This window comes from Hippocampus bargibanti, linkage group LG06 (genome assembly GCF_051943395.1).
Source record: "Hippocampus bargibanti isolate YZ-2025 linkage group LG06, ASM5194339v1, whole genome shotgun sequence".
Taxonomy (NCBI): Eukaryota; Metazoa; Chordata; class Actinopteri; order Syngnathiformes; family Syngnathidae; genus Hippocampus; species Hippocampus bargibanti.
The window spans coordinates 17,882,749-17,907,911 of NC_142739.1; the positions used below are offsets into that span (position 1 = coordinate 17,882,749).

The 25,163-nt window shown below is 45.4% G+C and overlaps 1 protein-coding gene and 1 pseudogene across 4 annotated transcripts in view; one reads left to right on the forward strand and one right to left on the reverse strand.

Moving 5' to 3' along the window:
* LOC148896643 (glutamate receptor ionotropic, kainate 2) overlaps window positions 1-25,163 on the forward strand; it is a 251,019-nt gene that overhangs the window by 16,607 nt on the left and 209,249 nt on the right. The window lies entirely within an intron of this gene.
* Window positions 15,441-19,361, reverse strand: LOC148896644 (uncharacterized; annotated as a pseudogene).

A 25,163-nucleotide genomic window follows, 5' to 3' on the forward strand; every position in this document is an offset into this window, starting at 1 on the left:
TTACAACGGAGCCTCATCAAAAATGAGCGAAGACTCAACATCAGCATCGACAATGCTAAGGTAAAGGAGAAGCGGGAGCTTTTAAAAGATCTCATCAATGCCACCTGCTTCCTTGCCAAACAACAGCTGGCATTTCGTGAAAATGATGAAAGTAAAGGCTCCGCTAATCGTGGCTACTATGTTGAACTATTACATGCTTTTAAAGAGTTTGATGTTTCTCTTTATTTGTAAGTAGGTTCGTTGTCAGATCTCCCAAGCAGGTGACGCGCAGAGCTTGATCGTGGCGTGGAGTTGAGCAAGTCGTGCCGTGATGTCCGTCCGACGCCCGGCATGAGCCGGGCGAGAGTCTGAGATGATTCTGCCCCGTGGTTCGCCCCAAACTCTCTGTCCCACGACAGCTCCTTTTATACAATTTTCAAGCGTGTGCTATGCGTCAGGGTGAGACGCACATCAAGGAGATCAAGGAACTGAAAGACATGAAAGGGTTGAAAGGCGCACTTCAAAATCATACACACGTGTGACGCAACAGGGCTCCCCTCCTGGATCCGAAGTCGGTGAAAGCGACGAAGGATAAAGAAATAAAAACAAAAGTCATTCTGCGACATGGTGAGGCCAGGCAAGATGACGGTCACCGGGCATGGCAGGCGTCGGTGGGGTGGTTGCCGAGGAGGTTTCGTGGTGCCTGAAGTCGTTGTACGGGAGCACGGCAAAGAGTGCTCTACGACTGCCAGTTTGAGTCGATCGATGGAAACTTTCCTCGCGGCCGTCGAGTCGATGCCGGAAGGTCTTCTCACCGTGAGTTGTCGGACAATCGATGAGGGATTGTGAGGACGAAGGTGCGTGGGGTTGGCCATGCTGCCGGGCACGGACAGGCGGGTCATCGGCGACGGTGGCGATGATCGCGCTGCCATGGCGCTCTGCAGTACGCTGAGGAAGAACGCTGACGTCGGCGGCCGAGTCGGCCATGAAGCGTCTTCCCGAAGTCCGATCGTGGACATAAGCGATGTCCGACGATGTCCGATCGTGGACATATACGATGTCCGATCGTTGACATAAGCGATGTCCGACGATGTGCGATCGTGGACATATACGATGCAGCTAGTTGCAGAGTCGCCAGGCGAATTGAATGATGTTGGCTATCAGGGTGCGGCAGGTTTCACGGTGGGGTCGGGGCGCCCACGGGTGGTGGCGGCCCATCGGGAGCTCGGCTTGAGGGGTCTTGCTGTGAAGATGCCGGGTTCACGGGTGGCTGGGAAATCTGGTTCTTTCCATTTGGAGAGTTGATTGGGTTGAGGAGGAGGGAAAAATGCTCCTGGCTGGCTCGCCAATAAAGAGTTTGATGTTTCTCTTTATTTGTAAGTAGGTTCGTTGTCAGATCTCCCAGGCAGGTGACGCGCAGAGCTTGATCGTGGCGTGGAGTTGAGCAAGTCGTACCGTGATGTCCGTCCGACACCCGGCATTAGCTGGGCGTGAGTCTGAGATGATTCTGCCCCGTGGTTCGCTTCAAACTCTCTGTCCCACGACAGCTCCTTTTATACCATTTTCAAGTGTGTGCTATGCGTCAGGGTGAGACGGACATCAAGGAGATCAAGGAACTGAAAGACACGAAAGGGTTGAAAGGCGCACTTCAAAATCATACACACATGTGACGCAACACTTTCGCTAGCGAGTCATTTTGGGACATCCACTGTATTTTCGAGCCTGTGAAACAGAATACAGAACGATTTAATTGAAGCAGTTGGTGATGTCATTAGAAATGACATTAAAAAGGAGATCGGTGCAGCCCAATTTGTTGCTGTAGAAATAGACGAGATTGTCATTCTCAGCACTGAAAACATACAGTCGGAACGGGACTGATCAAGGACGACTTTCTTCACTGGCAGTGATCTCCGTTGAGACAGAGAGACTTTTAAAACTGAAGAAAGATAAGGAAGGCTTCTACAAAGAAGTTATCGATGCCTTTCTTCAGAAGGAGCGGCGCATGGACTAAAGGTAACACGATAAAAACGTTTTTTTTTTAATTATTTTTTTTCTATGCTACAGTTTGTATACAGTATATAAAGAATGCTGACATGAAATTTTAAACAAAATACGTTAACTGTTGCCAATCAAATGGTGAATAAACTACTCTGTAGAGTTAATATGTTTGTAAATCTGACTATGATGACGTCAGTGCCTCACCAGCCATGAACCTCACCGCACGTCACTGGGTGCGACCTATAATCTGGAGCGATTTATAATCCGAAAAATACGGTAGAGCAACGGCCATAACAGCGGTGAAGATGACCGCGGCATAGGACACACTTTGCAGTGCGTTACGTATTGTAGCTCACATGTCTTCTTTCTTTCTTTTCCTTTGGGCTTTTCCCTTCCGGGGTCACCACAGCGAATCAGTGTCCTCCATCTAACCCGGTTTTGTGCATCCTCATATCTCACACCAGCTGGTGTGAGAGGATGTACATGCTTCATGTCCTCTTTGACAACATCCATGAACCTCCTCTTAGGTGTTCATCTCAGTCTCCTGCTTGGTATTTCAAGGCTCAGCATTCTTCTTCCGATATAGTCACTCTCTCTGCTCTGGACATGTCCAAACCACCTCAGTCTGGCCTCTCTGACTTTCTCTCCAAAGCCTCTAATATGAGTTGTCCTCTAATGTACTTATTCCAGATCCTATCCAACCTGATCACTCCCAAAGAACCTCAACATCTTCAGCTCTGATACCTCCAGCTCTGCTTCCTGTCTTTTCTTCAGTGGCACTGTCTCCAGTCCAAACCATTTTATACACTTTTCCTTTCATCCTAGCTGAAACCCTTCTATCGCACATCACACCTGACAGTTTTCTCCAGCCGTTCCAGCCTGCCTGGACTCGCTTCTTCACCTCTTTTCTGCACTATTCATTGCTCTGGACGGTTGAACCCAAGTACTTAAAATCATTCGCCTTCTTTACCTTCTTTATCTCTTTTCGCTGTAGCATCACTCTTGTACTTGGATCTCTCTCATTATATTATATTGCAATATATATATATATATATATATATATATATATATATATATATATATATATATATATATATATATATATATATATATATATATATATATATATATATATATAGAGAGAGAGAGAGAGAGAGAGAGAGAGAGAGAGAGAGAGAGAGAGAGAGAGAGAGAGAGAGAGAGAGAGAGAGAGAGAGAGAGAGAGAGAGAGAGATGCACTCTCCCCACTGCTGTTCTGCATAGGACTGAACCCCCTCAGCCAGATAATCGCCAAGACAGGCTATGGATACCGCCTCAGAAATGGAGCTACGATCAGTCACCTCCTCTACATGGATGACATCAAGCTGTATGCTAAGAGCGAAAGGGACATAGACTCCCTGATCCACACAACCAGGATCTACAGCAGTGATATCGGAATGTCATTCGGGCTGGAGAAATGTAGTCGGATGGTGACTAAGAGGGGCAAGGTAGTCCACACTGAAGAGGTCTCACTCACTGAAGGAACAATAGCAGACATTGAAAACAGCTACAAGTACCTCGGTATACCACAGGCCAATGGCAACCTCGAATTAGCAACAAGGAAAGCGGCTACGACCAAATACCTCCAGTGGGTGAGGCAAGTCCTCAGAAGCCAGCTCAATGGCAAGAACAAGACCCGGGCAATAAACAGCTATGCCCTGCCAGTGATCAGATACCCTGCAGGAATAATAAGGTGGCCAAAGGAAGAGATTCAGACCACGGATGTTAAGACCCGAAAACTCCTCACCATGCACGGAGGGTTCCATCCCAAGTCCAGCACCCTGAGACTGTACACAAGCCGTAAGGAAGGAGGCCGAGGACTAGTGAGTGTGAGAGCCACTGTCCAGGATGAAACATCCAAGCTCCATGAATACATCAAAGAGAAGGCTCCAACGGATGATGTACTCAGAGAATGTCTCAGTCAATGGGGAACAGAGGATGAGGTGCTGGAAGAGGGACAATCATGGGAGGAAAAGCCCCTACACGGGATGTACCACCGAACCATAGCAGAAGTGGCTGATCTCAAGAAGTCCTATCAGTGGCTAGAGAGGGCTGGCCTAAAGGACAGCACAGAGGCACTCATCCTGGCTGCCCAAGAGCAGGCTCTGAACACCAGAGCCATAGAGGCAGGGATATACCACACCAGACAAGACCCAAGGTGTAGGTTGTGCAAAGAGGCACCTGAGACAATCCAACACGTAACTGCAGGGTGTAAGATGCTGGCAGGGAAAGCCTACATGGAGCGCCATAACCAGGTGGCTGGCATAGTCTACCGAAACATCTGTGCGGAGTATGGACTGGAAACCCCAAGGTCAAAATGGGAAACACCTCCCAAGGTGGTGGAGAATGACCGAGCAAAAATCCTGTGGGACTTCCAGATACAGACTGACAAGATGGTAATGGCCAACCAACCAGATATCGTGGTCATAGATAAAGGGGAAAGGAAAGCCGTTGTCGTGGATGTAGCGGTCCCGAGTGATGGGAACATCAGAAAGAAGGAACATGAGAAAATCGAGAAATACCAAGGGCTCAGAGAGGAGCTGGAGAGAGCCTGGAAGGTAAAGGTGACAGTCGTGCCTGTGGTGGTCGGAGCACTTGGGGCAGTGACCCCCAAACTCGACGAGTGGTTGCAACAGATCCCGGGAACAACATCGGATATCTCGGTCCAGAAAAGCGCAGTGCTGGGAACAGCACGGATACTGCGCAGAACCCTCAAGCTTCCTGGCCTCTGGTAGAGGACCCGAGCTGAAATGGGGACAGACACCACCCATGGTGGGTGAGACGAGGATTTTTTTTTTATATATATATATGTGACGGGTGTCACAACAGTGACTGTCTTCATCTCCACGATGCTGCCGTATCAATGAAGACGAGACGCGTGGATGTGTCTTTTTATTTCTTTTATTTCTGCAACACAGTATGGCAGAAGGGATGGGTGAAGTCGCATGGGTTTCGTCTTGTGATTAACCTGAATCTCCTCGAGATTGTTCTCAAATGCAAAACATTGTAGATAACAAAACAGAATTAACAACGTGTGATCGTATAGTGGTTATTTACAGAAAAAGAGAATACAACACAAGTTCACTGTTATTTACAAGATGTCCCTGAACGCATCATGGGCGGAGACTCGGCAGAACACGCGGTGCGCTTGTAATGGCTGGCGCACAGTTCAACCAGCCACGGACACTCACGGGCAAATGAAGCACGACACAAGAAACTAAATATTGTTCAATAAAAACGAAATGAAACAATTATTACCTGCAACACAGTATGGCAGAAGGGATGGGTGAAGTCGCATGGGTTTCGTCTTGTGATTAACTGCGCAATAGAAAAGCACTATGAAGCTAAGTTCCACTCGACAAAACGTGAAGTAAATAATGACACAAAAAGTAATCTGGACTCGAAATGAATAAGGGAACTAATTAGATAACACTAGACAGTACAAAAGGGGAAACAAAATAAGATATTGTCATGAAAATGCGCGTTAATCAAGACCAACAGAAAATTGCGACTCACCCTGAATCTCCTCGAGATTGTTCTGGAAACTATGGGCGGGACATAGTGCCACACTGTGCGCCGTTGCGTCACTTCCTTCATAATTTAATAATCTAAGTGCACAACTCCGTTACATACACCCCCCTTAAATTATGCAGAAGTGAGGCAACATACACACGGAAGACAACAGAAAGACCAACAGGCACAATAGACAAGGTTATCGGGCAAGGATGTACGAGGAAGTCAATCATAGGAATTCTTCTTTCAGAAGTGTGAAGGAATAGGGTGGTTCAAAACCCATCCTATCACAGACTAGTAGAAATGCCATTTACATTTCACAAAACAGCACATAACTACACCCGTTACTGAGAAGCCATAAAGATAATGGCGACAATTGGCACACAGCACAAACCCCCAAAAAAATCAAATGGTCATATTAAACCCACATTAATGTTGGCATCCCGACTCTCTGATAGGACATTTCACATATCAGCCTGTCAGGGGGTTTAACTGTCCTACCACATCTCGTAAAATTGATGGGGCCCTGTGTGTCTTGTGGTTGTGTGCAAATTACCGCCTCAAGTTCAGTCTCATCTGGGGGTGAGTCAGGGGTCGAGCGTGCTATGTCAAACACCGGGTCTGTGGAAAGTTCAGTCTGTGTGTGGATATCATGGCCTGCTGACAGACTTCTCTCACTGACATCCCCTCGACATGCATCGGCGGAATCATGCTCTGAAGAGAAGTGCTCATGTTCCTCTGTCTGAGCTGGAGACTGCATGACCCAGTTCTCAGTGCGCAGCTGAGTGTCCTCCTGATCATCAGGGACTGAGCTTTTGTCACTCCCACAATGTGCGTCCATCTCTGACCCCTCTGAACACGAACCAGGCTCCACCTGCCCCGAGAATGTCAAGAAGTCAACCGGGAGCAGTAAGTTCCTGTGTACGACCTTCTCTCTGCCTGTGGCATCATCTCGGATCCTGTACACATTGATCAACGGCTTCACAGACACCACGTCATAAGGGGTTGACTCCCAACGATCCGCAACCTTCCGCTTGCCCTTCTCGCCTCGATTGGCTAGTAGCACCTTGTCACCAACAGCCAATGGCGACCCCTTGACTTTGCGGTTGTAGATCTGGGCGTGGCGGGTCTGTTCCTTGGCTGCATGCTGTTGAGCAATTTGCACGGCTTCAGAAAGGTCTCTCTTCAAGGTGCTCACAAACTCATTGTGACTGACAACATTGGCGTTCTCCAAGACATGATGGAACATGATGTCAATGGGCAAGCGAGGGACACGTCCAAACATCAAATAGAATGGCGCAAAGCCCGTCGTCTCATGTACTGTGCAGTTGTAGCAGAAAGTCAACATATTCAACATTTGTGGCCATTTAGACCTAGACTTTGGGGGAAGTGTTCTGATCATCCCTCCAAGGGTCCGGTTGAATCTTTCTGCGATGCCATTACCCATGGGATGATACGGTGTTGTGTGGGACTTATGCACCCCTGCCATCTCAAGAAGATCCTTGATGAGTCTACTCTCAAAGTTGGCTCCCTGATCCGAATGGATCCTTTTGGGGAACCCATAAATGCAGAAGAACTTGTCCCACAGGCAGCGGGCAACTTGCTTTGCTGATTGGTTCCTGCAGGGGAAGGCGAGAGCCAACTTTGAGAAGTGGTCGGTGACGACGAGGACATCGGTGGTTTTCTTGTCGCCGGACTCTGCTGTCCAAAAATCAATGCATACCAGTTCCATTGGAGCCGAAGTGCGGATGTTCTCCAGGGGTGCCCGGGCGTCTGGCTCGGGAGTCTTACCCAAGATGCACCTCTGGCACTGCCTTACATGTTTTGTAATGTCTTTCTCCATCCCTGTCCAAAAGAACCGTTCACTAGCCAAGGAGAGTGTCCGAGAACAGCCCTGATGACCAGCCGCGTCATGCACACCATGTAGGACTTGGTGTTTCAGAGACCCAGGTATGACGAACTGAAAGACTCTTCTGTTCATGTGGCGATCTTTCCTTACTCTGTAAAGAGTCCCGTCACGAACTTTCAGCTTCTTCCAGTGCCTCAGCAACAAAAGAACACAGCTCGTCTCAGCTGCTCTTTCATGTTTGGTAGGTCTCATATGTCGCTGCACATAGAACATGACTCGGCTGACTGTTGAATCTTGGTGCTGCAGGTCACGTAACTGACTATGGGGAATGACAATGGAAGGGTCTTCTTCAGGTAGCTGTAGTGACAATGGGGTTGCTCCAGGGAGTCGAGAGGTCCCGCCAGTCTGATGGACGTCTAAAACTGCAGACACCTCCTGCGCATCAATTGCACTTCCAGAAGACTGATCAGGAGCTTCTCCCTGGGAAACTTCTCCATCATGATCACCAGCCATGTGGACAGCCTGACAGTTGGTGGTGAAACGGAAAGCATCCTGTACAGTCTCATTCACGACCCCTTGGACTCCATTGAGTAGGTATTGGTAGGGTTCTTTCACCAGGCGATGGCTCACGCAAGACTGAACGAAGGGTTCTCGACTCAGTGCATCAGCCACTATGTTCTTGGGCCCTGGGACGTACTTCAAGTCAAAGTCATATGCTGCCAGCTTCGACACCCACCTCTGCTCGCAGGCATCTAGTTTGGGCTTCGTCAGGATATATGTCAAGGGGTTGTTGTCAGACCATGCAGTAAAATGTCTGCCTTTTAGCCAGTGGGAAAACTTGTCACATACGGCCCACTTTAAAGCAAGAAATTCGAGCCGATGTGCAGGGTAGTTCAATTGGGCTCGTGACAGCGTTTTACTTGCAAATGCCGCTGGTCTCGCAACCTTGTCATCAGGCTGAAGCTGGGAGAGGACAGCTCCAATGCCGTCAAACGATGCATCGACTGCCAGGATGAAAGGTTTCTCAAAGTCAGGGTGGGCCAACGTTACACTGTTTGACAGATCGTGTTTCAGAGTCTCGAAGGCAGTTTGACATTCAGTGGTCCAGTCCGCCGGTGTCAACTTCACATGACTTGATGCATCCGATGTGGGTTTCGACCTGCGTCTGGCCTTACCACGGGTTTTCTGGCCTGAAAGGAGCTTGAAAAGGGGCTTGGCCTTGATGGAGCAGTCCTCAATGAAGTGCTGATAATACAACACCATTCCCAAGAAAGATCTAATTTTCTTCTGCGAGGGAGTGAGGCCATCACTGTCCATTAGGTCTGGTACCTGTACACTGTTTATCGCTTCCACCTTTTCAGGGTCTGTCCGTACCCCTGACTCTGAGACAACATGGCCAAGGAACTTCACAGATCTCCGAAGAAAGTGACACTTCTTCGGAGCAAGCCTCAGATTATGGTTCTTCAAGCGGGAGAAAACCATCTCCAATCGCTCAAGCGCAATCTCTTCTGTCGGACCAAAGACCATGAGATCGTCAAGATAGCACAGGAGGCTGGTGAAGTTCTTGTCCCCGAAAATGGAAAGCATCATCCGCATGAATGTAGCCGGGCTGTTCGACAGGCCTTGTGGCATCCGGTTATATTCATGTAGGCCAAATGGGGACGAGAAGGCGGTGTACTTCTTATGGTCCTCAAACAGGGGCACATTATAAAATCCCGAGGTGAGGTCCATGGTGGAGAAGAAGACATTTCCTCCAAGTGCGGCAAGAGCGTCAGCCTGATGGGGCAATGGGTGAGCATCGCGCTGTGTCCTCGCATTTAGCCATCGGAAATCCGTGCAGATGCGCAACTCCCCATTCTTCTTCCACACTAAGACCAATGGAGATGCATATTCACTCGTGGATTTCCGAATAATGCCTTTTTCTTCCATCTCATTGAGAGTCATTCTCTGCTTTTCATATTGACTTGGTGGCACTCTTCGATAAGGCAGGCGGAATGGTCTCTCATCCACGAGGTGTATCTTGTGCACAAATTCAGAGGCCTCTCCACAGTCCATCCTGTTCCGTGAAAATACTGCTTCATATCTCTCAATGAGTTGGAAAAGTCTGTCCCTCCACGTATCGGAGACAGCACATGCATCCAAGTCCAGATCATGTAGTCCAAGCTTGTCCAGTGCTATTTTGATGTCTTCTTTGGACCTTGGCCTTGCGGTGGCATTCTGAACAGATTGGGACATAATTTGGATGTTGTCAGGTTCAGACAAGTCTTCTGTCGCAATGCAGGGAAATACATCTGCCAGCTTTGTGTTTCTTCTCAACACCACTTTTTCAGTCGAGGGGTTGATGACCCTCACTGGGAGCCATCCATCGCCCCACATCGGTGTGATAATCCGGCCAACCAGAATCTTCCTGGATCTGCACCTTGCTTGAGTTGGTTCAACTATGACCGTGCTGCCAACTGACATTGGTGCGCAGGCGGGAAGCTTAGCCCAAACAAGATGTTCACTCTCTGGTTGCAACATCACACATTGCTGCAACTTCAGCGTGCCAACTTTGTCAGGAATCGTTCCACCCCTCCATTTCTCTGTGTTGGAAAGCAGTGAGAAAAAGTGGTGAGAGTCATCATCAATCGAAGTACCGGGCTCTGACATGAGCCGCCAATAGCCTTCAGTCTTCCGCATCAGGTGAAGGATTTTCTTAATGGCATTGCTGCCAAGAATTATGTCGTCGGTTTGTCCAGGCACCACAAACATGGGCACAGCTAGCTTGCAATTGTACACGACTATTTCCAAATCACATATGGCCGAAGGCGTCACCTGATGACCACCACATCCTACAATGACAACGTCATCTGCAGAGTAACGTTTGATGTTAGGGTTGCACACTAACAATCGTGCCATAGCCGACTCACTCAATGTGCAACCAGTAGAGCCGCTGTCAATCATTGCGGTCAGGGAAATGCCTGCGACAGTGGCAGTGGTGTAGAACAAGCTATCTGACTTCAGGACCTTGTGTGTGCCTTGGAAGATAACAGTCTTCTCCGTGGGGACACTGGAAGTGAGGGACTCTAATATCGAATCAAGATCATCTGTCGAACTGTTGGGAGGGTCATGAACTTCATCCGCATCATACTCCCTTGGATGCGGAGACATTAGTTTCCCGACAGTAGTGATCTTGTGGGCTGCACTTGTGTGGGGCAGTTGCGTCTGGAGTGATCAGGTGAAAAGCACAGAAAACAAAGTCTTTTTTCGCGGCAGTGAATAAGCGCAGAATGGTCAGCGCTAGCACAGACAGCACATGGTAGCTTATTCAAACCGTCCACCATTGGAAGCCTTGACTTGCGTCTACCAGAGGCAGAGGCATTGTTAGCTCCTTGCAGCAAAACTCTTTCCAGCATGGAAATGACACGCTCAAGATTTGCGGAGTCGGGTGGCCTGGCTGAGTGGGATATTTTATCGTTGTCCTGACATGCTGTATTCTGAAGCATTTCACTTTTATTTACATGAATGGGTTGACTGTTCGCCGCAGCTGGAGTGGCAGTCCTGGGACTCATTTCTGTCTGGTACTCATCCAGGATGGCTTGGACCTCAACTGCCGACCATTTATCCACTGTTTTTGACCTAAATGTCATGGAAAGATCTTTGGATGGACAATTTTTAATAAACATCCGTGTTACGTCGAGGGAAGAACAGTCGAAATCTCTGCCCTGTTCTTTGAGACGATTGGTGGCAACTTCAGCTGCATTGTTAAGCCTCAACCAGTAGTCATATGGGGCCTCCTTATCCCTGGGCAGCGTGGTGTAAAAGTCTGCTAGAGGGAGAGGTGAACAAGGGGCAGTAGAAAAATGCTTGCGAAGAAGGCTATAGATGGCATTTGGGTTCTGGGTTACATCAACTCCACTGTTTCTTGTGCTAACCTTGACAACATCTTTAGCTCTACCGCTGATGTTCATGAGGATTTCCTCTGCCTGATGCTCAGGAGCTACTTTTGCTCTCCTTATGTAGTTCCTCATTAGGTCTTCCCACTCATCTACATTCATTTGATCAGTGTGGTCACCCTTGAAAGTCGGGGGTTCGCGAACTTTCCTGTGCGGTAGTATCAGAACTTGTGATGAGTCAAGACTTTGTGTTGTTGTGTCAATGGGCGTGTCATGTAGGAATGAGGTGTTATGCATGGGGACGTTATGTGTTGGGCTGAGATGTGCAACAATGCTGTCTGCCAGCTGCTGGCCAATGTGTCTAATTATGTCGCTCATCTGACCAACTACGTCAGGTGACTGAGGTAAGGGATCTGTCACTGGTGTGTCAGGAGTCTGTGCGCTCGTCTGAGATGTACTACACCGGGTCTGGGAAGGAACTCTGTCCCCACTAACATAAGTGGCCTCAGCTAGAACCTGCCCATTCCCCTCTACTACATCACTCTGGATGGGACTCCACACCTGTAACATGGTCGGGATGCCTCTACCTCTACCAATACACTTATTAAAAGGTGTGCTAAATGTCCCTTGGAAGGAGCTCATTCTCAAACTTCACAAAAAAAACTTACAGGAAAAAAAAGAAGCACAACAATTGCAAAACAGCAGCTCAGACAATCAACACACAATTTAAAGAACGGGGTCGACACACCGTCCACCGAGTGATGGGATGAAGACACTGTGCAGCATCGCGGTCCCGGTCCGAAGTGGAGAGTCACTTGTGATCGACGGGTCACGGCACCAATGTGACGGGTGTCACAACAGTGACTGTCTTCATCTCCACGATGCTGCCGTATCAATGAAGACGAGACGCGTGGATGTGTCTTTTTATTTCTTTTATTTCTGCAACACAGTATGGCAGAAGGGATGGGTGAAGTCGCATGGGTTTCGTCTTGTGATTAACCTGAATCTCCTCGAGATTGTTCTCAAATGCAAAACATTGTAGATAACAAAACAGAATTAACAACGTGTGATCGTATAGTGGTTATTTACAGAAAAAGAGAATACAACACAAGTTCACTGTTATTTACAAGATGTCCCTGAACGCATCATGGGCGGAGACTCGGCAGAACACGCGGTGCGCTTGTAATGGCTGGCGCACAGTTCAACCAGCCACGGACACTCACGGGCAAATGAAGCACGACACAAGAAACTAAATATTGTTCAATAAAAACGAAATGAAACAATTATTACCTGCAACACAGTATGGCAGAAGGGATGGGTGAAGTCGCATGGGTTTCGTCTTGTGATTAACTGCGCAATAGAAAAGCACTATGAAGCTAAGTTCCACTCGACAAAACGTGAAGTAAATAATGACACAAAAAGTAATCTGGACTCGAAATGAATAAGGGAACTAATTAGATAACACTAGACAGTACAAAAGGGGAAACAAAATAAGATATTGTCATGAAAATGCGCGTTAATCAAGACCAACAGAAAATTGCGACTCACCCTGAATCTCCTCGAGATTGTTCTGGAAACTATGGGCGGGACATAGTGCCACACTGTGCGCCGTTGCGTCACTTCCTTCATAATTTAATAATCTAAGTGCACAACTCCGTTACATATATACAGTAAAGTCTCGTTATATCGATATTCTTGGGAGTCAGAAAAAATATCGATATAACCGGACTATCAATATATCCGATCCTGCGGCATGTAAATTTTCTCCTTGCGTTCATAGAAATAGTATCGTAATAAGCAGTACTATCGATATAACCGATATAACGAGACTTTACTATATATATATATATATATATATATATAATGTAACTCAATGAGTGATAGGTGTCCAGCCAATAATGTCGTGCAGTTCACGTACGCTACGCAGCCAATCGGAGCAGAACGGCGCGAATGTGTGTACACATCTGATGTTTCTCACAGTGGTCCTCAGTGTGCTCAGGGAGCTTGTGTGTCTGCTCAGACACATGAAAAATTAAAGGGAACATTGGTCCATGGTCATTGTGACCTTGACAAAGACTCCTTGAAAAATATACTGACCTCCCCAAGTTGCTCCTGATGCTAACGATGAAAATGTTTCTTCAGCCATCATTTGTACTTCTTTGAAAGAAGTACAGATGACGGCAGAAGAAACCTTTTCATCGATGGACCACTCCTGTACGACTGAGAGCTTACACAGACCTCCTGATGCTAAGTCATCATTCAATTTAGACACATGCTGATGGAAGTCATGTGATAGGGTTGTAGGAATCAAAATAATGACTCTCATTTTTTTTGCTTGATGGAGTGATGAACAAAGAACATAGTAAGATATTAAGATATTATCTTTACTTTCACTCGAGGGTCGTTGTAATTCAATCCTTATTCCACGACACATTGCCACTTTTTCTATTTTTGCAACCAATGGTCCTGGCTTGAACTCGGGCGTAATAACACTGCAATAAAAAAAAACCAATAAAGACATACTTTGATGTTAGAGTTTGTGATAACAAAGATGTAGACTAAAATCGACCGCCTCGTGATTCAACTAAAAGATGGCCTACTCAAAGGAGATGATATTAATCCAGAATGTAGAATAGAAGGGAATTGAATAAAATTGAAATTCATTTTCACTGTCACAAGGGAAATGACAAGACAACTATAATTAAAGGGGCAATTAAAGGGAGTGGAGGATGGGATGGAGGAAACACTCCTACCCCATTGCTCGAGATGAGAGTTGAGGAGGTGCTTGCCCATGTACATGTCTTATGTTACAGTATTTTTATGTCACCTTGTCTGCACCTGTTCCTTTCCTAGCATTGACACTGCACAATGTGAACGGGCGCCACTGTAGCTGTACTGAGGTGTTATACCTTTCTGCAATGACGGTATAGGTGCAAATTCCACTGTTATGCTGGTAAAAGTGGGTGCAGAACTGGTTCCAATAATCTGGATAGATTGTGTCCAATGGGTCAAGGTCATGTTGCTGTCCTGAGAAACTGGTAAGCTATTTAATTACCTTCAACATGTTCCTGGTGTTGTCGCCGTTGAAGTGTTCTACAAGTAACTCCATTTTTAATGCGTCATTGTAGAGTCATGCATGTGTCTTTGTAGGCCTGCAAGGCACCTGAGTTGAAATAATCCCATGCTCTGAGCAGATTCTGCACCTTCCTATTGAACCACCATTTTGCTTCAATAATGCTTTGGTGGTCATTGTTCTGCTCACATTTTCTGGACTGAATTTGATGAATGAAAGCACAGCAGATGTGTGGATTTCCAGGGCAGTGCTCTCTGCAAATATGACCCAGTCTGTACGCCTGTGTAAGATCTCAGTCATACAGGAGTTGTCCATTGATGAAAAGGTCCGACACAGACACGGACACCTTCAAAGAAATACAAATGATGGCTGAAGAAACCTTTTCATCAATGACCCAGTCTGTATTTAAAAGGAGGCACGACTGTATTCCTCGATCCAGACGGTTTACAAGATCTGTGAGATATGAGTCATTATCATTTTGCTTTGGCTTGTGAGCAAAAATAATAATAAAAATAATGCGAACACATATTAACACATTGGGAAAACACCAGGGAGGCCCAGTAGTCGAGTGGTTAGCACTCCGACTTCACAGTGCAAAGGTCGTGAGTGTGAATCCCACTCCAGCCTCCCTGTATAGAGTTTGCATGTTCTCCGCGGGCCTGTGTGGATTTTCTCCGGTTCCTCCGGTTTCCTCCCACATTCCAAAAACATGTATGGTGGGCTGATTGAACACTCTAAATTGTCCTGAGGTGTGGAGGTGAGCGTGGATGGCTGTTTGTCTGTGTGCCCTGTGATTGGCTGGCAACCAATTCAGGGTGGACCCTTCTAGTGCCCAAAAATAAATGGGATAGGCTCCAGCACCCTTGCAACCCTCGTAAGGATGAAGCAGTCCGGAAGATGAAAGAATCCATGAATGAAAAACAGCATTCTATTAGCCTTTCAGCAGTTGATATTTGAACACAAATGATGTTGTAACTAATGTAGACAGACAATATGATTGGACTCACAGGCAGATATTTTCTGTATCCGCAGCTGCAAATTACTCTTGCTGCAGTTTACTGAGTCAATTATGAAACACTTCATGTCTGTCCATGTGTCTCTATTACACAGCCCCTTAATGGCCAATATCACCTGTAGGTGCACAATAGCTGGGACAGTTGGCCCCACAGTACAGAGGTGCTTCCGGCTCAGTTCTTCCTGTGTGTAGTTTGCATGTTCGCTCTGTGCGTGTATGTGTTTTCTTTGGGTACTCCTGTTTCCTTCCACATTCCTAAAATGTGTATAGCATGTTAATGGAACACTCTAATTGTCCTTGACTGTCCTTGAGTGTTACAGATATTTGTTTGTCTATGTATGCCCTGTAATAGGGCAGCAACCAGTTCAGAGTGTACGTCACCTCCTACCCGAAAACCGCTCCAACACCCTCCACGAACCTTGTGGGGATAAAACAGAGAGGAAAATGGATGGATCGGTAAACTGTTAGCTTTTTTTAAACTCAAAATGTATATTCAAAAAGTTATTTTTGATTAAAAGAAAACTTTTAATCCTCCCTCACCCCATGAGATCTTCTGTTGATTATTCTAAATTTATCTTTTGTGACTTGGGCTTTCCAAACTACATTAGAGGTTGAGGTGCACTACTATTCTGGTGTTGATGTAACTTGAACAAAGAAAGGACACCAAGGTATGATATCAGAATATATGTGACAGTAATATGACCCAAATCCTCATAATGTCCTCAACCTTATCGTCGTCAGTGATTTGCGGATCAATTCTGACATGCTCTCAAATTAATTCTCAAGTCAAGAGATTGATAGTTTTTTACATCAGTTATTTGAGGTACAGTATTTTACAATCATGTGTTTGTGCGTGCGCATGTGTGTGCATGTGTGTGTGCGTGTGTGTGTGTGTGTGTGTGTGTGTGTGTGTGTGTGTGTGTGTGTGTTGTGTGTGTGTGTGTTTTTGTGTTTGTGTGTACGATTAGATATTGCTCCACTGTCAGAGAGATGTGTTCAAACACCACAGCTGTATTGTGAGTATAAGTCAATAACTCATTTGGAAGGGGTTATGAATCTAAATGATCTTGCTTAGGGGAAGATTTCCTCTCACCCATTTCACAGATTAAAGAATAATAATCCTCAAGAATAAAATCAATGGCAGATTGTTTTGCCTCAGACAAAAACAATGAAAATAAATAAATAAATAAATAAATAAATAAATAAAATATCAGCATCACGGTGCTCAGTTATTAGAATCTTCCTTTGCATGCACTAAATCCAATTCTCAGAAATGTCATATTAAAATTTTAGGCCATTAAGATTGCTTTATGGATGGAAGATGATGGCTTCCTTCTCCCAGGGGCAGGAATTACATTTCAAGAATGGCAAGGTGGTTCTTTCATTAGCTTGTATTTATACTAAAGTGTACCATGGACAGTATATTGTCGAAGCCTACTGCTGTGTTTACGGATCTTGTCTTTGTGGTTTTGTCTTGCTAAATGCTTATTTGTGCCTCTGAACTGAACAAGTTAGACTGGAATAACATCTGATATAGCGTCAAATACAGTAAAGTCTCGTTATATCGATATCGATTATATCGATAGTACTGCTTATTACGATACTATTTCTATGAACGCAAGGAGAAAATTTACATGCCGCAGGATTGGATATATCGATAGTCCGGTTATATCGATATTTTTTCCGACTCCCGAGAATATCGACATAACGAGACTTTACTGTATGTTCAACTACAGGGATTAGAAATAAATTTCAAATGTTCATTCTGAATTCATAAATGGCAGGAAACTTAAATGGCTTGCGGACTCTACCTCAAAAAGTTTTGAAAGAATTCATTTTTTTGTGGTGCTGAAAGCATTTGGATTTGAGATAAAATTTGGACAATGACTAATCCCCATTTCAATTCAATAGGAATTTCTAGTGAGTCCCATCGGCGTCCAATACACACTTTAGGTATTATAAAAGGTTTAGGTATTATAAAACATGAAATATGTTGACATTATCTTTCCACTCTTTTTCATTTTTTATTGTATTCACATTGTATTTTTGTTTGCTGAAGTATTTTAAATAGATACCACAGACTGTGAAATTGCACCTCTTCTAACATTAAGAACAACAAAACTGGATGTTCTCAGTTGAGATGCAATGCCAGAAAACACCCAAAAGAGCCGGTCACAGACCGGTGAAGCCTGTACAGTGAGACCTCGGTTTACAAACCCCTTGACTTACGAACGTTTCGGTGGATCAGGGTGTCTATGTCCCTTTCACTCTTAGCATACAGCTTTATGTCATTCATGTAGAGGAGGTGACTGATTGTAGCTCCATTTCTAAGGCGGTATCCGTAGCCCATCTTGGCGATTTTTTGGCTGAGGGGGTTCAGTCCGATGCAGAACATCAGTTGGGAGAGTGCATCGCGTTGGTATATGCCACATTTGATGGACACTTGCGTTGCCATTGGCTTCAAGTGTGGTTTTCCACATCCTCATCGAGTTTGCAACGAAGGCTCTCAGGGTCCTGTTGACTTTATACAACTCCAAGCATTTAGTGATCCGTGTGTGGCATCGAGTCATATGCTTTCTTGTAATCAATCCAGGCTGTGCACAGGTTGGTATGTTGGGACCTGCAGTCTTGTGCGACTGTTCTGTCAACCAGCAACTGATGTTTGGGACCTCTAGTATCTCTACCTATGCCTTTCTGGTCTTTGCTCATGTATTGATCCATGTGTCCACTTATCTTAGCCGCAATGATGCCTGACATGAGCTTCCATCTTGTGGAAAGACATGTTTTTGGCCGATAGTTGGAAGGAACTGCACCCTTTGAGGAATCCTTCATGATCAGGATTGTTCGCCCTTCTGTTAGCCATCCTGGGTGAGTCCCATCAGCAACTGGTTCATTTGTGCTGCTAGGCGCTCGTGGAGTGTTGTGAGTTTCTTTAGCCAGTAGGTGTGCCGTCCAGTTTTTCATACCTGACACTCTTTCATAATGTCTGCCGCTGTAATGGTCACTGGGTTCTGTTCAAGGAGGTTGCTATGCTCTTCTTTCAGAGTCACAAGCCATTGTGCACCACTGTGATGTGTGACCTCCTTCTCCTATATGCCTTTCCAGTGTGTTTCAGTTTCCAACCTTGGAGGGTCTGTTCTTCTGTTAGAACCCTGCCACTGAGCGTACACTGTCGCAGGTTGTGTTGCGAACAGCCTGTTTATTCTTCTGGCCTCATTCTCTTTCATGTTCCCCCTTAGACGACTAGACAAGGCCTGGAGCCGTTCTTTGGCAGTTTCGAGTGCTTCAGGTAGGGTTATCAGCATGTACCTCTTGGGTATTGGCCTTTTATTAACACCTCTCTGGGTCTCCGTCAATTGACTCACATCTTTTGAGTTGGTGATGAGTCCTCACCCTACGTCACTGAAGGAACGCCCCTGACCGAAAAAAGGACACATTGTAGCAGTCCATCCATCACGTCAATGCATTTTGCTGTACTTGTTTGGTCTGAAAATGTCATGTTGCACCAAAAAGAGGCAGAAGAGGGTGACAAAGCTCCATGTAAGGAATTCATCAGCCTGTGGAAACGGGCTGATTAATTCCTCACACGGAGCTTGGTCGCCATTTTCTGGCTCTTTTTTGGTGATACATTTCCCTCCAATGTTGCCTCAAAATGGCACGAATAAATTCTTTAATCGATTGCAAACATTTATGCTTTCCTCTTCAGAACTATTTGAATCACATTCATAACTGGATGTGTAACAAGAAAGCATATTCTCTGAATCTGAAGCCATTGTTTTGATTCACAGCTCAATTTTTTGCAGATTTTGGACACTTTAAGGCATTTTTATTGGTGTATTGCATTTGACTAAAAATATCATACTGCGTGTTTTGGGTATTTTAGATGCTATAAAACGTTTTTCTGATTCAGTTAGGAAACAAAAAAGTGATGTTGGTTGTCCTTTAAAGTTTCTCTCGCCTAACAACCAAAATGGCATCTGACTGTGGGTGATATTTTTTACTCTGCGACTCCAGAGTCATGTTTGTATGTGTGCTCTTTCATTCTCTTGTTTTCATTCTGTGAAAGTTTGTGTGCGTGAATTTTCTGATGTTTGTTTCTCAAACTATACCCGTTGTTATTCAGAGGGGAAATCTGGACATCTCAAACACCTCAGCAGTCAACCGGAACTTCTGGTGCCGGTAGGCTTTTTGCAATATGTGTGTTTGTCGGTGTGTTTTCATGCAAGGTGAAATTGGTACACTAATGGGAGTCGTTTTGATTTCCCAGGACATCTCCGTCAGGTCTCATTGCTTTTAGACAGCAAACCAGTGAACGAAGAAAATGTTGAGCAGGGAGAGACAGAAAAATAAAGTGTGTGCAATCCAGCATGTGTTAGAAGCAGCAAGAGAAGATGGCATGCAGGTCAGTTGGGGAACATTTGCTAAAAAATATGAAGACATGTTCGAGAGGATGGAGCAAATAAATAAAGGATGCGTTCAGTGAATAAAATATGACTGTAAACGGTAGTAAGGAGAGAGACATCACACTTGTAGTTGGAAACAGCTTGTCATACACAACAGATTCACAGCACACTCAACACGACCGCTCAACAATTAGCCTGTTGGGATACTAAACAATGTTCTCATCTTTTTTTGTACGTATACTTCAGATTACGTATGTAATGGGTCATAGTGTTGTGGTTTCCATCATCAAACCAGACCAGGGTGAGGCCATCTTTTGTTGAGCTTTTTTTTCTGTGGTCCTCTCGAACCAGAATGCAATAACAATGATGGATTTAACTGATATAATTGTAGTTGAGTACATTGGAGACTTGGCTTACAAACTCAATTGGTTCCCAGACAGTGTGTGTAAGGCAAAAAGTGTGTATCCCAAAAATTCATTTCCCATAGGAAACCATTAAAATGAGAATAATCCGTTCCCAGGTCTCCATAAAATATATGTTTCAACTAAATAAGCCTTAAAACTACACACAATATACATTATTCTGTGTATAATACATGTGCTATTGTATTATAATGAAAGAAATACACTGCACTGTATATAAAAGTCACTTTATTTACATTTGTGATGGTCGTTGATGGCTCTTAATTGACACCTGTTGCTTTCTGACTTGTAAGGTCTTACGTCTGTCTAAGCTCTGTCGTACAGGAGTGGTCCATTAATGAAAAGGTTTCTTCAGCCGTCATCTTTTGAAGGTGTCGGACATTTTCGCTTCTAACATATGACGGCTGAAGAAACCTTTTCATCGGTTGTAAGGTCTTACGAAACTGAGGCATCACATTATCATTCATAATGTTAATGATTCTCATGGCCACAGTCTTTTCTGCATGAAACTGTTCAATAAAAGCCTGCACATCACTTCACTTAGCCAACATTGCATCCCCAACACTTGATGCTGCAGCCATCTCCTCCTCCTCACCCTCAGATGACAACTCCTGAATGGCTTGCTTCTGCTTGTACTCTTGAAGCCAAATCAAATCCTCTGTGTTGAGGACCTCATTATGGTCAGCAACAAGCTCCTCGATGTCATCTGCATCCATTTCGAGTCCCATGTTCTGTCCAATGGAAACAATGTCGTCCAAAACAACAGTCATGAGTATCAAATCCTTCAAAGTCCCTCTCAAGGATGCATGCGGGCCACAAATACTTCCATGGTGCTTTCAAGCATTGAAGGGTAACATTATGCCAAGCCTTTTCTATCAGCTGAACACAATGATACACATTGAAATGGTCCTTCCAATAATGCCTAAGGGATAGTTAGATGTCATTAGTCACGTGAAAGCATCGAGTAAATACAGCCTTTGTGTAAAGCTTCTTAAAGCTTCTTCTTTGTTGCAAAGGATGGTAGCAATGGTGGACTTAGCATATTGGTACTGGGCTGCTATATCAGACAAACGCGCACCTCATTCGTGTTTCTGATCTCCTTCTCCTCGACTGTAATTTTGTATTGTGTCTTCTTCGGCTGAACACGAGCCTGTGGTGGGGTCTTTTTCGGTCCCGTAACAGCAAAATTATCCGTTATGAATCCTTGAAGACAATCGACATGTGCATTCAGAGAAAGGGGGTGTGGAAAGGTAGGCCGGCTGGGGCGCTGTTTGGTCGTGTGCTTTGGTGTTCTCCCGCCGAAGATTACTCCGCCAGCCGTGGTGGGGCGGCGCTCCATGTGTATCCCGAAAAGTAGTGCTTATGCCGAGGTTTAATTTTCATAAATTTAACGTTCGTAAACCGAAAAATTCGTAAGACAAGGTGTTCGTAAACCGAGGCCCCACTGTACATGAGTTTCAAGTTCAACCTATTTGAGAATTAAAAAAATGCTTTAGGTCGACACATCAGTGTCATGTTGTCAAATAAGGCACATGTGAGTCCATCTGTTGCGTTAACATGGGTAACTTTTACAGTGAGACCTCAACTTACGAACACCTTATCTTACGAAGTTTTCGTCTTACGAACGTCAAATTTATGAAAATGAAACCTTATAATACGAACTATTTTCATGATACACACCCACCACGGCTGGTGGAGTAATCTTCGGCGGAAGAACACCAAAGCACACGACCTTCGGATCTGGCAGAGTGATCTTCGGCGGAAGCACACGACCGAACAGCGCTCCAGCCGACGCTACTTTCCACACCCCCTCTCATTGAATGCACATGTCGATCGCCTCCTTGGAGCTTTTTGCTGATAATGTTACTATGATGGGACCGAAAAAAAACAAAACACCACAGGCTCGTGTTCAGCTCAAGAAGACACAAAATAAAATCACCGTCTCTGAGAAGAAGGAAGGGCGGCCCGGTAGTCGAGTGGTTAGCACACCGGCTTCACAGTGCAGAGGTCGCCGGTTCGCGTCCCGGTCCGGCCTCCCTGTGTGGAGCTTGCATGTTCTCCCCGGACCCGCGTGGGTTTTCTCCGGGTCCTCCGGTTTCCTCCCACACTCCAAAAACATGCATGGCAGGCAGATTGACCACTCCAAATTGTCCCTCGGTATGAGTGTGAGAGTGACTGTTGTATGTCTTTGTGTGCCCTGCGATTGGCTGGCAACCAATTCAGGAACCAATTCAGGGTGTCCCCCGCCTCGTGCCCGAAGACAGCTGAGATAGGCTCCAGCAACCCCCGCGACCCTACTGAGGAATAAGCGGTACGGAAAATGAGATGAGAGATGAGATGAGAAGAAGGAGATAAATGAAAAACACGAACGAGGTGTGCGTTTGTGTGATTTAGTGGCAGTTTGCTACCATACCTCCCGTTTGCTACCATTCTCCGGAACAGAAAAGCCATCAAAGGTGCGTCTGTTGCAAAAGGTGTTTCCGTGCTCTCAAAGCAACAGTCTCGGGCAATCGAAGAAGTTCAAAAACTTCTGTTAATTTGGATTAACGAAAAGCAGCTATCCGGTGACGGCGTCAGTAAAGCTATTTTATGCGAGAAAGCACGGCTTATTCACACCGATATCGCTGTGCGCCAACCTGGAAGTTCGGCGCTTATTGAGGATTTTAAAGCCAGCAACGGATCATTCGAGAACATCTGATGAGGAGATGGCTGCAGCATCAAGTGAGCTCATAAAGGCAATGTTGGCATAGTGGAATGATGTGCAGGCTTTTACCGAACAGTTCCATCCAGAAAAGACTGTGGCTATGACAATCATCAACAAGATGAACGATAATGTGATGCCTCAGCTTCGTAAGACCTTCGTAAGTCAGAAAGCAAAAGGTGTCAATTAAGAGGTTGTTAATCAGCAAAAGTGATGAGGAGTCTCCAAAGAAAAAAGAAGAGAAGCCACACCAGAGGTTAAGTTACCAACAGTCCTTATGGAAGGTGACTCTCCTTCTATAAGCCATCAACGACCATCAAAAAGGTAAATAAAACTTTATTTTACAGCACAGTTTATTTCTTTAATTACAGTCCTCATGTAATGTGCCCTTTCCAAACAGCAATTCCCTTTGACCTTTGACCTCCAACGCCATTCCATCAAGCCATCAATGACCATCACAAATGTAAATAAAGTGACTATCATACAATGCATTGTATTTCTTTCATTACAATACAACAGCATTTATTATACATAGAATAAGGTATGTTGTGCGTAGTTTTAAGGGTTATTTAGTTGAAAAGTATATTTTATGGAAACCCGGGAACGGATTATTCCCATTTTAATGGTTTCCTATGGGGGAAAAAATGAGATACACACTTTTCGCCTTACACACTCTGTCTGGGAACCAATTAAGTTCGTAAGTTGAGGTCTCACTGTATTTTGCCTCCAATGCAATGCCCTTTTCCCAAGTCACTCCTCCCTGGTCTTGCCGCCCCTGCTGACGTCATCACCCAGCGCCACTGATCTTGTTGTCAACGATCACACCACATATCCCCTTTCTCGAATCATTGGATAGACTTCCAATGATTTCACAGGATTATTCTGCCTCGTGGTTGAAAGGTCTGCTCTTCTCTAAGACTGTGCCAAGGGATCACATAGGAAAAACAAACATTGCAAACAAACATTTAAGACAATCCATTCGAGAACAATAACTTGATGGTCTATCTTAACTGATCCTCCTCTATGCTCTGTAATGGGCTGAACATTGTATGGAAAAACAGAACAGCATGTACAAGTACATCTCAATATTTGTGATATACCCACCCCCCGTTTTTTTTTAAGAAACAACCCTGCAAGCAGAGCCTGAAAGTAGGAGGGAAAATGGGGAAAAAAATCATAAGTCCAACCTGGTTGGTTTCACCACGACTCTCCCAAATCTGATCTTGGTAGTAGGAGTGGGTGGTGGGTTTGGAAGATTGTGCTGTAGTGGCCACGCTGATGGACTTTCTGGATCGCCTCCCGAAGACTGCTCCGCTGCATCACAGCCACTCTGCTCAGGCGAGGACCTCATTGGGATGAGATAGGGCTGAAAATGAAAACCTTATAATACGCACTATTTTCCGAGCATGAACAAATCTGCTCCTAGCTTTTCCCATGGTCGGCCTGGGTACGGTGAAGGAATCATTTGCTCTCTTTGGTTCCGTCTCTCCTTGCAGCATGTTCGTCAGTTGAGAACCAACTCGTTCAGCTGTTGGCTTAGCCCAGGCCACCATACCTGCCGCCGCGCTCGCTCTCTACACTTTACCACGCCCTGGTGACCTTCATGCAGTTTAGCGAGAACATCATTTGTCATAGTTGAAGGTATGACAATTCTATATCCCTTCAGATTTGCCAGAACCCAATTTTTGCATCCAGCTTACTAAAAACCCTGGCTCCAGCCAGCATGGCTAGTGTTTCCTCCACTGACGGCAGGATATACTTTTATCTGTAGACTGACTCGTTGAGTTTGATGAGGTCGACACAGATTCGTACACCACCTGATTTCTTGCCAGCGCACCAGTCGGTTGGCTGCTCGATTCTCTTTCTCACTCCGAGTTGTTCCATGCTGGATAGCTCTTTCTTGACTTTGTCCATTAATGACAATGGAATCCTCCTTGTTGTTTTAAAAGCGAAAGGTTCAAACCCTGGTTTCAGTTTGATTTTGTACGGCTGCCGCATCTTTCCGAGTCCAGTGCATATTTTTGGGTAGTTGTCCTTTAATGACTGCATCATGACGCTGCCTCGGCGTGCGACGAGCCGCAGCCTGCAGCTCACAGATCTCCCCAGCAAGGCAGTATGCACATGACGAGGGATGTAAACATCACTGTAATTTCATGCGTAGATTTTAATTAGCATTCGCGCTGAAAATGTCCCTTCGGCCCGCAAGCATGACATTTCACCTCATGGGCCGGAAAATCAATGGATGGATGGGAAGGAGAGCTGCCGCATCTCTGGAACAGCTGCCGCATTTCTGGAA